Below are 13,860 nucleotides of genomic sequence, written 5' to 3'. Positions count from 1 at the left end.
AAAGCACTTACATTTATAATATCTTAAGACTTCCTCTGATCAAAAAGTAAGACAGACAACCCAATTAAAGTAGGCAAAAATGTTAACAGGAACTACCTGGAGGATGAGAACTGAAAGGCCATTAAATATATGAAAAGCTGGGCAACTCCGTAGTAATCAGGGAAATAGAAACTAAAGCAAGAAAACACATTTCACATCCATCTATTTGGCAAAATAGTAAAGTCTAACAATATCAGGAATGTTGATGATATGAACACGCACTGCTGCTGGAAGCACAAACTGGCATAAACACTTTGGAGACCGATCTGACAATGTCTAGTAGATAAATGCTTAAACCATTGCTTAAAGTGGAAGCTTAGATAGTTGGCTTTAGATTTTTCTAACTTAAGTATTCAATAATATTTAACTATTCAATAATACTAAACATTTCTTTATAAGTATTGTTTTAGCTGTACCCTACACATTTTGGAATGTTGTGTTTTCATTTTTATTTAGTTCAAAACATTTTCTAATTACTCTTGGAATTTGTTCATTGGCCCGTAGTTTACTTAGAAAAGTGCTGTTTCTTAGCCATACACTGATGTCGTCAAGGAAGTGAAAAGACCCACAGAATGGGAGAAAATACTGCAAATCATATACCTGACAAGGGACTGGTATGTAAAATATATAAAGAACTCTAAGAACTCAGCAATAAAAATACAAATAACCATATTAAAAATGGGCAAAGTATCTGAACAGATACTGTTTCAAAGAAGATATACAAATGACCAATAAGCACAAGGAATGCTGTTCTACATCATTAGTCAGCAGGAAAAGTAACTGAAAACTCCAATGAGATATCATTTCACACCCACTAGGAGGGCTAGAATCAAAACGTCAGATAACGACATGTGTTAGGAAGGATGTTGAGAAACCAGACCCTCACATGATGGTGGGAACGTAAAACGGTGCAGTTGCTTTGGAAAAGCAATCTGGAAGTTCCTCAAACAAATAGAGTTACAACGCAAGCCAGCTAATTTCATTCCTTTTATATACTCAATAAAAATGTGAATATATGTCCATACAGAAACTTGTACATGAGCAATTATATCAGCATTATTCATTATAGCCAAAAGGTGGGAACAATTCAAATAATCATCAATGGGTGAATGAATAAACAAAAGCTGGTATATCTATATAATGAACATTATTTAGCCATAAAAAGCAATAAAGTCCTGATACATGCTACAATATGGATGAACCTTGAAAACATTATGCTAAATGAAAGAAACCAGTCACCAAAGATTATATGCTATATGATTCCATTCATATGATAGTTTAAAACAGAGTAATCTATAGAGACGGAAAGCAGATTATTGGTTGCTTAGGTCTATTTGGGGAGGTTGGGAGATGACAGCTACAGGAAATAGAGTTTCTTCTTGAGGTGATGAAAATGTCTTAAAATTGACTCTGGTAATGGTTGCACATATCTTTGAAAATGCTAAAACCCATTAAACTGTATACTTTAAATGAGTGAATTGCATGATATGTGAATTATATCTTTACAAAGCTGTTAAAAACCATATATTGGGAATTTTCCAGATATCTGTATGTTACCAATTTCTCGTTTGATTGCTTGGCAGCTAGAGAACATCCTTTGCATGATTTAAGTTCTCTTAAATTTACGGAGACTTTTTTACGGCCCAGAATATGCTCTTTGTGAATGTTTTGTGTGCACTTGAAAATGATATATATTCTCCTCTAGTTGGATGGAATATTCTATAAAAGTCAATTAGATAAATTTGGATGATACTGTAATTCAAGTTTTCTGTATCTTTACTGATTTTCTTTCTATTTGTTCTATCAATGACTGAAAGAGGAGTATTGAAATCATCAACTGTAATTGTGGCCTTGATTATTTCTCCTTATACTCTTTTCAGTTTTCACTTCACATATTTGAAGCTCCCCTATTGGATGCATATATATTTAAGGTTGTTATATCCTCTGGATGAATTGACCTCTTTATTATTGTGAACTATTATTCCCTTTATCCCTGGTAATATTCCTTGTACCCAAATCTACTTTGCCTGGTGTTAATAAAGCTACTTTAACTTTCTTTTCATTAGTGTTTGCCTGTTTTTTTCTTCTTTTAAGATATATGTGTCTTTAGATTTAAAGTGGGATTCTTATAGACAGTGTATAGTTAAGCCTTGCTTTTTTACTCAAAATGACAATCTTTATCTTTTAATTGGAGTGTTTAGACCAGTTATGTTTAATTAACTTATTGATTTTGTGGGGTTTTAATCTACAGCCTTGCTATCTGATTTTTATTTGTTTCATCTGGTCTTATTTTTTCTTTTCTTTTCCTGCCTTCTTTTTGATTAGTTGTTTTTATGATTCCTTTCAATCTCCAGTATTGGCTTTAATGGCTCTCTTTGTCTCATTTTGATTGGTTATTCTAGGGCTTTCAATAAAGTTTTTAATTTAGCACAATCTACCTTCAAGCAATATTATACCACTTCACATATACTCTAACTTAAAACAGCATACTTCTCTTTTCCCTTTCCTGATCTTTGTGTTATTGTTATCATATATTTTATTTCTACATATTATAAATACTCCAATATACTGTTATTAATTTTCACTTAAACAGTTAATTTTCATTTAAGGAGAATATTAAAATAATAAAAATATATTTTATATATACTCACATGTTTACAAGTTTCAGTGCTCTTCGTGCCTTTGTTTTATCCAAATTTTCATTAGGTGTCATTTTCCCTTTGTCTGAAGAACTTCCTTTAACGTTTCTTTGTAGTACATGTTTGTTAACCATGAATTCTCTCAGCTTTTGTCTGAAAAGTATAAAAAAATCACAAAAGAAGAAATCAAGAAAGGAATAAAGAAAAAAAGGATCTACAAAACAGTCAGGAAAAAATTAACAAACAACAATAGTAAGTCCTTACCTATCAATAATTACTTTAATTGTAAACAGATTAAATTCTCCAATCAAAATACATAGAGTGGCTCAATAGATAAAAAATATAAGATACAACTAGCCCACCTTGGGGACTCCAGAAGCATAATAAATGTTCTAATGCCTAAAAAAAAAAGATAAGATACAACTATATGCTACCTCCAAGAGACTCACTTTATCTTTAAGGAAATACATAAGCCAAGAGTGAAGACATGGAAAAAGATATTCCTTGAAAATGGTAATCAAAAGAGAGCAGAAGTAGCTATACTTATATCAGACAAAATAGACCTTAAGTAAAAAACTCTAACAAGAGACAAAGAAGATCATTATATAACAATAGAGGGGTCAATTCACCAAGAGGATATAAAAATTATAAATATATATGTACCCAACATTGGAGCACCCAATTGTATAAAGCAAATATTGACACAACTGAAGAAAGAAATGAACAACAATACAATAATAGTAGGGGACTTCAATACCCCACTTTCAACAATGGGTAGATCATCCAGACAGAAAATCGATAAGGAAGCAGAAGACTTGATTAACACCATAGACCAAACGGACCTAACAGAAACATATACAGAAAATTCCATCTAACAGCAGCAGCACATACATTCTTTTCAAGTGCACATTCTCCAGAGTAGATTATGTGTTAGGCCATAAAACAAGTCTTAACAAATTTAAGAAGACTGAAATCATATTAAGTATATTTTCTGACGGCAATGTTATGGGACTAGAAATGGATAACAAGACGAAAATTAGAAAATTCACAAATACGTGCAAAAAATAATACATTCCTGAACAGCCAATGGGCCAAAGAAAAAATCAAAAGGGAAATAAAAAAATAGCTTGAGACAAAGGAAAATAGAAAACATACCAAAACTTATGGGATGCAGCAAAAGCAGTTCTAAGAGGGAAGTTCATAGCAATAAATGCCTACATTAAGAAAAAAGAAAGCCTACTGCACTGTGTTGTACAGCTGAAACTAACTTTAAAAAATGCGCATTTCACAATAAAAAATTCAAAAAACTTTAAAACAAAGAAAAACAAAAAAGAAAAATCTCAAATAAACAACCTAACTTTACACCTCAAGGAACTAGAAAAATTAAGCCCGAAATTACCAGACAGAAGGAAATAACAAAAATTAGATCAGAAATAAATGAAACAGATATCAGGAAAACAATACTAAAAATCCTTTTAATTTTTGAAAGATATTTTCACTGTGTTTAGATTTCTAGGATGACTTTTTTTTCCTTTAGTACATTTAAGGTGCCACTACACTGTCTTCTAGCTTGCATGGTTTCAGTCAAGAAGTCTGATGTAATCTTTATCTTCTTTTCTCATGTAATATGTCTCTTTTCCTCTGGTTGCTTTTTTTTATTGCTTTTAATGTTTCTCTTTTTCAAAGTTTGCCAGCAATTTCATTATGATGTGTCATGATGTCATTTATTTTTACATTTATTATGTTGGAGTTTGTTGAGATTCATGGATAACTGGATATTTAACTTTTCATAAAGTTGAAAATTTCTCCAGCCTTATTTTTTCAAATATTTTTCTGCTCTCCCTTCTTCCTGACATTTCAGTTGTGCATATGTTTGATCACTTTATATTATCCGTAGGTCACTCATGCTATGTTCCTTTTCTCCCAATCTTTCCTCTCTGTACTCTGTTTTGATTAGTTTCTATAGCTAAAACTTCAAGTTATCTAATCTACTGCAGTTTCTGTTCTGTTAATCCCATCCAGCATATTTTTTTTTTGCAGCCTACGCTGTCGCCGGCGACTCACGGCAGCCCAGCTCCAGGTTGAGCTGTTGTTCAGCATCTTAGCTGTGGAGGGCAGTGTCACTGGCCCTCATATGTGGGATCCGAACCGGGGCCCTCTGGCGTCCCAAGCCAGTTCTTAACCATCGCGTCACTCGGCCAGCACCCCAGCATATTTTTTATTTCATATATTTTCCATCTCTACCAGTTTGATTTGAGCCTTTTTATATCTTTCATTTCTCTCTTCAAGCCCATGTTTCTCTCTACCATAATCCTATGGCGTGCATTTATAATAGCTATTTTAACATTCTTGTCTGCTAATTTCATCATCTTTTTTATTTCTAAGAGCATATTTCTTTTTTCTTTTGTATTGCTTTTGATTGGTATTTCTCCTCATTATGAATCATATTTTCCTGCTTCTTTATATGGCCAATATTATTTGGACACTGAAAACTGTGTATTTTCCATTGTTGGGTATTGGATTTTGATGTATTCCTTTAAATATTGTTGGGTTTTCTTACAGAACACAGTCAAATTACTTGGCATCAGTTTGATTCTTTCAAGATCAATAGAAACCCTTAGTCTACAGATACTTTAGACTTACTACTACGACAATATCTTTTTGAGGACTCTACCTAATATCCTAGGTATTGCAGGTTTTTCCACACAGGTTGGTGGTAACAAGAACTATTCCCAGCCCTGTGCGAGCTCTGATAGTTGTTCGGTCTACTTTTTTCTGGTAGTTCTTTCTTTTACCTAGGGTAGTCTTTTTTTTTCATTCATATGCAATCAGAATTCAGTCAGAGGATCAAGGGGGCCCTCCACATATCTCTGAAGATCTCTCTATGTGTACAGATCCTACTTCTCTAGCATTGCTCCTCATAACTTCCAGCCTCCTTGGATTCCACGAACTCTTATCTGCATCTCTTTTATTGAGCAAGATCCCTGGGATTGTTTTACTTTCCCTCTTCCTTGCTGAAGCCTAGATAATGATTCCAGGCAATAAACTATAACAATCATAGGGCTCACCTTACTTTTTATCCCTCTTTTGGAAGTTATCATTTTGTACTTTGGTATTACCTCAACAGATAGTACCGTGTCTGAAAGCCATTATTTTATATATTCTGTTTGGTTTTCTAGTTGTTCAAGATGGAAGATAATCAGTCCTCGTATTCCATCATGGCTGGAAGAGGAAGTCCCACATTATATTAATTTTTATACTTCATAAGCACAAAATATTTAATACTTTTAAAAACATATTTTAAGAAAACCATTATTTTTGTCCCTGATGGTATTTCTTTTTGGTGCCATACATTGGGCCATCAAGAAAATAATGATCTAGACCAGTTTCTCAACCTCAGAACTATTGACATTTCGGAAAATTCTTGGATGTGGGAGCTGTACTATGCACTGTAGGATGTTTGGCAGTTGTGACAGTAAAAACTGTGTACAGTCATTGCCAAGGGTGGGAGGTGGGGTAGCAAAATTATCCCAGTTAAGAACCAAACTTTTAATATTATAGCAACTCAGAGATCATTTCTTTTTATATAAATGTTAGGAAGCCTCACAAAACACAAAAGGAGCATATTGAAGGGGCACAGAAGCCAACCTGAAAGAGTTCCCAATGGTCAAAGTTAAAGCAACTTGAGCAATGAGCAAAAAGTACCCAAGGCATAAAATAAAATCCATGAGTTCATACTGATATCAATAAATAAATGTAAGAGAAGGTATAGGCTTCCTAATGGGAAAATTCGAATTAACAGACATAGAAGGAATGCGGGAAATAGAAAGTCACCATTAGGGTACCACAGTGATACTGCAGGTGGGATTCACCAATGGATGCTGTCATGAGTGGGATAAAAGTTGAAGTAGAAACAGTGTGTCTGTATAACCTCAAAGTATTTCCCTCAAAACATTTAGTAAGTACAGGAGTGTGGGAAGTAAATGATAACTTTATGGTGGAGAATCCTGTCAGAGCCACTTTGGTCTGGTGATCAAGGTCGGCATCCTCAGTAATACATATTGATACCATGTACCCCCTGATATTATGGACTGATAAGGGCACTTCACCGCTGTGGTAGCCTTTCACAAAATGCACAATCTCAAAGTCATCACAAGAAAAATTGCGACAAAACTAAATTGAAGGGCATGCTGCAAAATAACTGATCGGTGTTCTTCCAAGTGTCAGTCATAAAAGACAAGGCGAGACTGATGAACTGTCATAGACTAGAGGAGACTGAGGAGATACGATGACTAAACACAATGTGGTATCCAAGATTGGATCCTAGAGCAGGAAAAACACATCAGCGGAAAAACTGGTAAAATCCAAGTAAAGTCCATAGTTTAATTCATAATATTACACCAAGCTTAACTCCTTAGCTTTGGGGACTATACAATGGTTACGTACCATGTTAACATGGGGGAAGCTGACTGAAGCGGGTGTGATAGTTCCCTGTGGTGTTTTTTCAACTTCCCTGTAAATAAAAAATTATCTCAAAATAAAAGGGTTTTAAAAATTGGAGCATCCTTTAGTTTTAACTGTAGATATATACCTGTGTATTATAAAACATCTTCTTAGGTTAAACATCGGAACCACAGAATCTCAGAGGTGGAAGAGCCGCTGTAGATCACCTGGTTCAATTCCTTCATTTTACCTTCTAGGCCAACTTGGACCAGGGAAGGAATGAGATGGTCCCACGCTGATGCAAATAGCACCAGAGCAAGGACTGGACACTCTTTCCTGCTCCCAGGTGAGAGCTCTGGCTATATCTTCCTCATAGTCTTTGCTCTCATCTCTAAAATATCTGCAAACAGAGCCCACGGGGTTTTGGGTATATGTATGTACTGGTGGAGATCTGTTCTCTAGAGCAGGGGTCAGCACACATTTTTTATAAAGTGCTATATAGTAAATATTTTCATTTTTCTAAGATATTTGGTCTCGTGACAACTACTCAGCTCTGCCGTTGCAGCACAAAAGCAGTCATAGAAAACATGTAAACACATGAGTGTGGCTTTGTGCCAATAAAACTTTACAAAAGTGGGGGCGGGGCAGACTTGATCGGTGCGCTACAGTTTGCCAACCTCTGCTGTAGAACTTTGCTGGGAGAGATGATTTTTGTTAGCTCAGGTTCATGCACCTAAGATGCATCTCATGTAGTAGGAGTAGAAGATATGAGCATGCCCCCTGCTGGGCAACAATATTGGAGAAGAGGTCATGATGGAGAGATCTGAAATAAAGAAAGAATAGCAATAGTCCTGTGTGTTAGGTCTACCCAAGCAGAGGATGATCAAGTAGTATAAAGAATGTGAAAGACAATGAGCCCATAAATGGAAAGATGAACAGCCATCTCTCTGACATTTCATTATGCTCTTCGGGCAAGGTAGGGGCTATCTATAGAAACACTCAGAGCTGTGGAGCTTTCAGGTTCCAAAGACAATGAATGAAATCTAATTTCAAAATCGTTGGTCATTATGCTAAAACATACACATACACACACACACAGAGGAGCACAATATTATAAACTACAGTGGTTAGAAAAAAAATGACAGAATAAAAAGAATAATTCTGTTAAGAGAGCATGATTTATTATAACTGTTTAGTATTGACAGAAAGGAGGCATGAGAGAGTAGTCTGAAAGTAGGAGAAAGAGTATTTTTGAAATACAATGTTTAATGTTATTTCCAAAGAAAATGCTTCTTAATTAGGTTCGTCTCTAAATATTTTTTTAAATTTAATACTGGTTATTACCTATTTTAAAGATGTCCTGTGATGAAAATAATCTTTTGAGATGAGGTAAAGCCTCAGTAATATGTTTCCTTCTCACTTTTGTTCCATTCATTTGCAATCCTTAACCACAAAATAAAACAAAAAAGAAACCTGCTAAATATACTGAGCATGGGTTTAAATAATTTCTACTCCTGACAGTTACTTGGCATTGACATAGTGCTTCCAAGGGTCTGATTAGCTTGCTGCTTCTCAGGTTAAATATTTCATACCCCAATTGTGTTTCTTTGTCTGTTTGACCACAGGCTTACACGAAGACACACCTTTTTGTTCCATCATCAGTCCTGATCCACTGTGGCTCAGTTGGATAGAGGAAGGTGGACTATAGATGCAGCCTGCCTACGGTTCAGCAAGCAGCCCAACCATACTAAAGCCCTGAGCCCCGGGGGACACCTCATCTTTCCTGGGAGGCTACTGGAGTAAATGGCAAGAGAGCAGGAAGGAAGTTAGTGAGCACTCCAAGCCCTGCTAAGCAAGAACACCAGATTTCCTGGGACAGGCTACTTCCGCTGGTTGGCTTCATGGACCAGGCCCCAAATACATTTGTTCTTGTCACATTACGGCTCGAGAAATTTAATGTCAAGGCTAGAACACTTCGGGTCCTACCAGAAGAGATGGGCTGGGCTATAAACGGGGAAAAAACAACTGTGTGAGGCTTCCAGACCTTGGTCACCCCCCACCATGTGGTATCCTCACTCTTCCTTGCCTATTTCCCATTAGGGACTGATTGGCAGTGAAGTCCCTGAAATGCAAGAAGTGTCATCCAGGAAGTGGAACCTGGGGTGAGAGCAGCCAGGGCAAAGCAAGGAAAGACATGCACCTGTGACATGTCACTGAGTCTTTCTGAACCTTTAGTTCCTTGTCTATCAGATATGTATCTCATACCCACCCCGCCACAATGGATATGAAGATTTAATGACAGAGTGCATGGAAAGGGCCTCAAAAAGCTCTAGTACAGAGGAAGCCCTTATGTTTATTAGGGGTCTACCCCTGGAACTTATAGGAAAAGGGATACTGGGTAGCCATCCCATGACAGGACATAGCCACGGAGCTTAACTCTCAGGAGACACAAGCGGGCTCTCCAGGGACCTCAGCCAGCTGCCTCCATTCCACCACAGGACAAACAGCTTGAAGGTAGGTGGTCAAACAGCTTTCCCTAGTCAAAAATCAGCACCCTCTGAGTGAATGGTTCCATGTGATGAACGTTCACTGGGTATTTTGGGGGAAGCAGCCAGCAGGAAAAAGAATTCTCTAGAGCACTCTCGCGAGATCCCAGTTCACACTGAAATAGATGCAACGCTGAAGGCCATCACAGGATACTGCTTAATTGAGGTGACTTTTTCCCTCACCACTGTTTTCACCTTCATCCAGTATCTTTTAGTTAATTATCAAAAGGTTGTGCTCTTTGCAGCAGCTGCTGCTCCCCTGGCTGCTAGGGCTGGACTATTGAGGCTGCCTGACAATTTCCTAATTCTGATCCTAAGGTGAGGACAGCAACATTTGAGTATGAGTGCAGAATATCTAAACACCTTATCCCAAGTTGGCTTCTGTGGCTTGTTTAGCACATTTTGGATTTATTACCCTCTCTAGCTGCTGTGACCTCGAGGAATGAAAAGCCATTTTAATAATAGTGTAAGTAAAGCTAATTTAAGAAGGGGAATCTGCTATACATATATCAAATAACACGTCTTTCAAACTGGTGAATGACTTTGGAATGACTCACTGCCTTGGGTTATCCCTTTTGAATTATCCATGCTTCTTTTCTTTGTTTCTTTAACACAACTGAGAGCTGGCATCACCTCAGTTCTGGGGAGTGGGGCAGAGACAGTGAGAAGGGATCTATTTCTTAATATTTATGAATGGGTACTCTGAAAAATAAAGGAAAAATGTTTCTTATAAACAACTGCATTGAGACGATGCCTACTTTCACAGAGCTTAACACATGCTGGAATCACGTATTTCATGGCATCTATCCTCAAAGTCAATTTGTACATATGTATTCTATATCTACCATACATGAAAGAGAACACTCCCCATTATAGACACAGAAGCCTAAATAATCATCAAAGATGCAATGCTGTCACTTGAGTAAGAAGATAACAGGAGGGGCCAGCCGAGTGGCTCAGTTGGTTGAGCTGGCTTAATTAAGGGCACGAGCTGTGAGCAACACGGCTGCCGCCAGTTCGATTCCCACATGGGCCAGTGACACTGCGCCTGAGCTGAGCTGTCACTGGGCTGCCAACAGGTGGCAGGATGGCTCAGCTGGTGAGAGCATGTGCCCCTAACAACAGACTGCCTGTTCGATGGTGGGCTTCGCCCAACTTCAACTAAGACTGAACTTGTCACCTTGAGTTGAGCTGCCGCCCGGATGGCTTAGTGGATAGAGCGTGCGCTCTTAACAATAAGGCTGCTGGTTGGACTCCCGCATGGGATGGTGGCTACACCCACCCACAGCTAAGATTGTAACACAGCACCTTGAGCTTAGAGGCCACGAGCTGCAGACAGGCAGCCAGATGGCGACTGATGCCCTCCACAACGAAGACTGAAGAACAACAATTTGGCTGGACCCCCTCCCCCAATTCCCCAACACTGTTCCCCTCTCCCAATTCCCCAATAAAATCTAAAAAACAAAAAATTGTTCTTAAAAGTTATTTTAAAAAAAGAAGATAACAGGAAATGGAGAGGAAACTTGAATTTCTGAGTACCTACTATGTGCAAGGCTCTATGCTAGGTTCTCTCTCTCTTGATATATACATGTATGTATATATACATACATGTATACATATATGTACCATATTTCCCCATGTATAAGACGCATCCTTTTAAAAAAAATTTGGGGTCTGAAAACTGGGTGTGTCTTATACAGTGGTTGTAGATTTTTTTTACTTGAATTTCCCGCTTTTTCACACTTGTTTTTGTGCTCTTACAACCACTGTATAAGATGCACCCAGTTTTTAGACCCCAAATTTTTCAAAAAATGATGCGTCTTATACATGGGGAAATATGGTATCTACACATATATGTATGCATATATGTATATATAATATATAGTTATAGCTTTATAGTTGTAGTAAAATACATATAGTTAGATATACCAGGGGTGTCAAAAAATGTACACACATTGTAAGTCATGTTAACACTTTGGTCAACGTTGCTCAAGCGGTAGTTCGCCATAATCAGAAGTGTCTGGATGCTGATGGGAACCACTTTGAGCACCTCTTGTCATTGCAGAAGTCAAATGTGACTTGTATTCATCTTTTGTTATCGGTATATATTGAGTATTACACTTTTAATACAGTTTTCCTTTCTTAACTTGTGTATACATTTTTCGGCACCCTCTGTATATACTACATGACTTTAATTCTAAAAAGCAGGGCAGATTGGTGTTACTAGCTCATTTGAAAAAAAAAAGACATGTGAATAGATAGATATTAGGTAGGTCGTCCATGGCCATACAGGCAGTGTGAAGTGAAGCCAGGGTTTAATCCTCATCTTTCTGACTCCAGAAACTGTGTTCTTTTCACTATGGTACTCTATTGATATCTAAAAATACAGTTCTTCAGATATGGAGCAGGAAATGTATATGGTGACCTCAGACTATCTTATCACATCTAGCAAGGACGTTTTCAAAGACTACTGGACTCATGTAAAAAGGACTCAAGGGGCCAAGTTAAAGGGGCTCCCAAAGGCCAATTCAAACCTCCATTTAAATAAGAACAATGAATTACAACCCATGAAATGCACCTAAATCCACAAATTCATCATCATACTTTAAAAATAATCATTAATTGACTTTATTAGCACATGCCAGTGAACCAGCTCATTATTTTGAATTGTGCATTTATCTTGTCTTCTTATACAAACTGTACCATTAGATAAGCAAGTAATAAATGTACAGAGATATTCCAGCTAAAAAAATAAAGAATAATAAAAGAAGAACATCAGCATTTTGCAACCCTTAATGAATGAATGAATCTGGACTTAATCATCCATGGCTGTTAACACAAAACAGATACAACCACATAGTATGTGTCTCTCAATGGAAAGCACAAAACCATGTATGAAGTAGTCTCACCAAAAACGCAGCAAAAAGCAAAAAAACCTTAAACTTGAGTCTGATTCAGCCTCTAAAATCAACTACTAATTTAGAGAAAACACAGAAGTCTGAGGATAGGTAGGGTATCTAAGTATTAAACTTAACAATGGGAATGCAATCAGCAAAATCCAGAGTGTGGGAAATGCTACAGGGAAAGAAATTCTTTTTTTCTTTTTCAAAAAATAAATTGTAAGGTTAAAAGAGACTAAAAGGCTATGCCAGCCAATTACAGTAGCTAGCCCTTATTTAGAGCTTTAGTCAAACAAGCAAAAACCCATTTATCCCAATTGTAAGATAATTGGAAACTGGAGCACTGACTGGATATTTGTTGATTTTAATGTCATTTTATTCATTTTGTGGGGTGACAATTGTATTGTGGGTGTTTTTAAAGAGTCTTAATCCTTTAGAAACACATAATAAGTTATTTGCAGATGAAATGTTATGATGTCTGTGATTTGCTTCAAAATATTACAGAAAGAAGAATAGTGGCTGTGGTATTGGTGAAAGAGGAGTGGCCGTGGGTTGATCATTTTTGAGGCTGGGTGATTGATATAGGGATCTCGTTATATAATTAATTCTATCTGCTTTTGTCTACGTTTGAAATTTGTCATAATAAAAAGATGTATCTATATAAAACACACATACATGCATATATGTGCCAGAATCCCACGTCTTGGAAGTGATCCTATGGATATGTAGTGGAATGACACCATATGCATATATGAGTTATACAAATTCAAACATAGGCACTCATTATACAGAGGCAGCAGAGGGGAGGAAGGGGAGACAGAGGGGGACAGAGACAGACACAGAAACATAAGCTGAAAGATAGAGAGTTGAGACAGAAGGTTGTGCCTGCAATTCTGCTCTGTGACGCTGCTGTGCCTCACACAGAACATAAGGTGGGAGCGGTGGTTCTGTTATTTCCTCAGTAAGTCTCGTTCCCCACGTGCCTCTAATAGAGTGAGCATCTCACTGTGATTCTGGTGTTTAAAGATACATGTGTGTCTTCAGCATGGCTTATGACCACAGTTCACCTGTTCATCTGGTGCTGAGCCCAAGATTCAGCAATGGACTTCAATACCAGAGGACAAAGAGGCAAACAGGCTCTGCTGGAATAACGAAGATACGGTATACGAGACTTCCAAAGGGAATCCTTTTTTTAAAATTCAATTTAATATAAGGGGAAAGTGAATTATATATCTAACATTTAATCATACATAGTCTCTCTCTCTCTCTCTCTCTCTCTCTCTCTCTCTCTCT

This window comes from Hipposideros armiger, unplaced genomic scaffold, assembly GCF_001890085.2.
Source record: "Hipposideros armiger isolate ML-2016 unplaced genomic scaffold, ASM189008v1 scaffold_509, whole genome shotgun sequence".
NCBI lineage: Eukaryota > Metazoa > Chordata > Mammalia > Chiroptera > Hipposideridae > Hipposideros > Hipposideros armiger.
Note: the sequence above shows the minus strand (reverse complement) of the source record.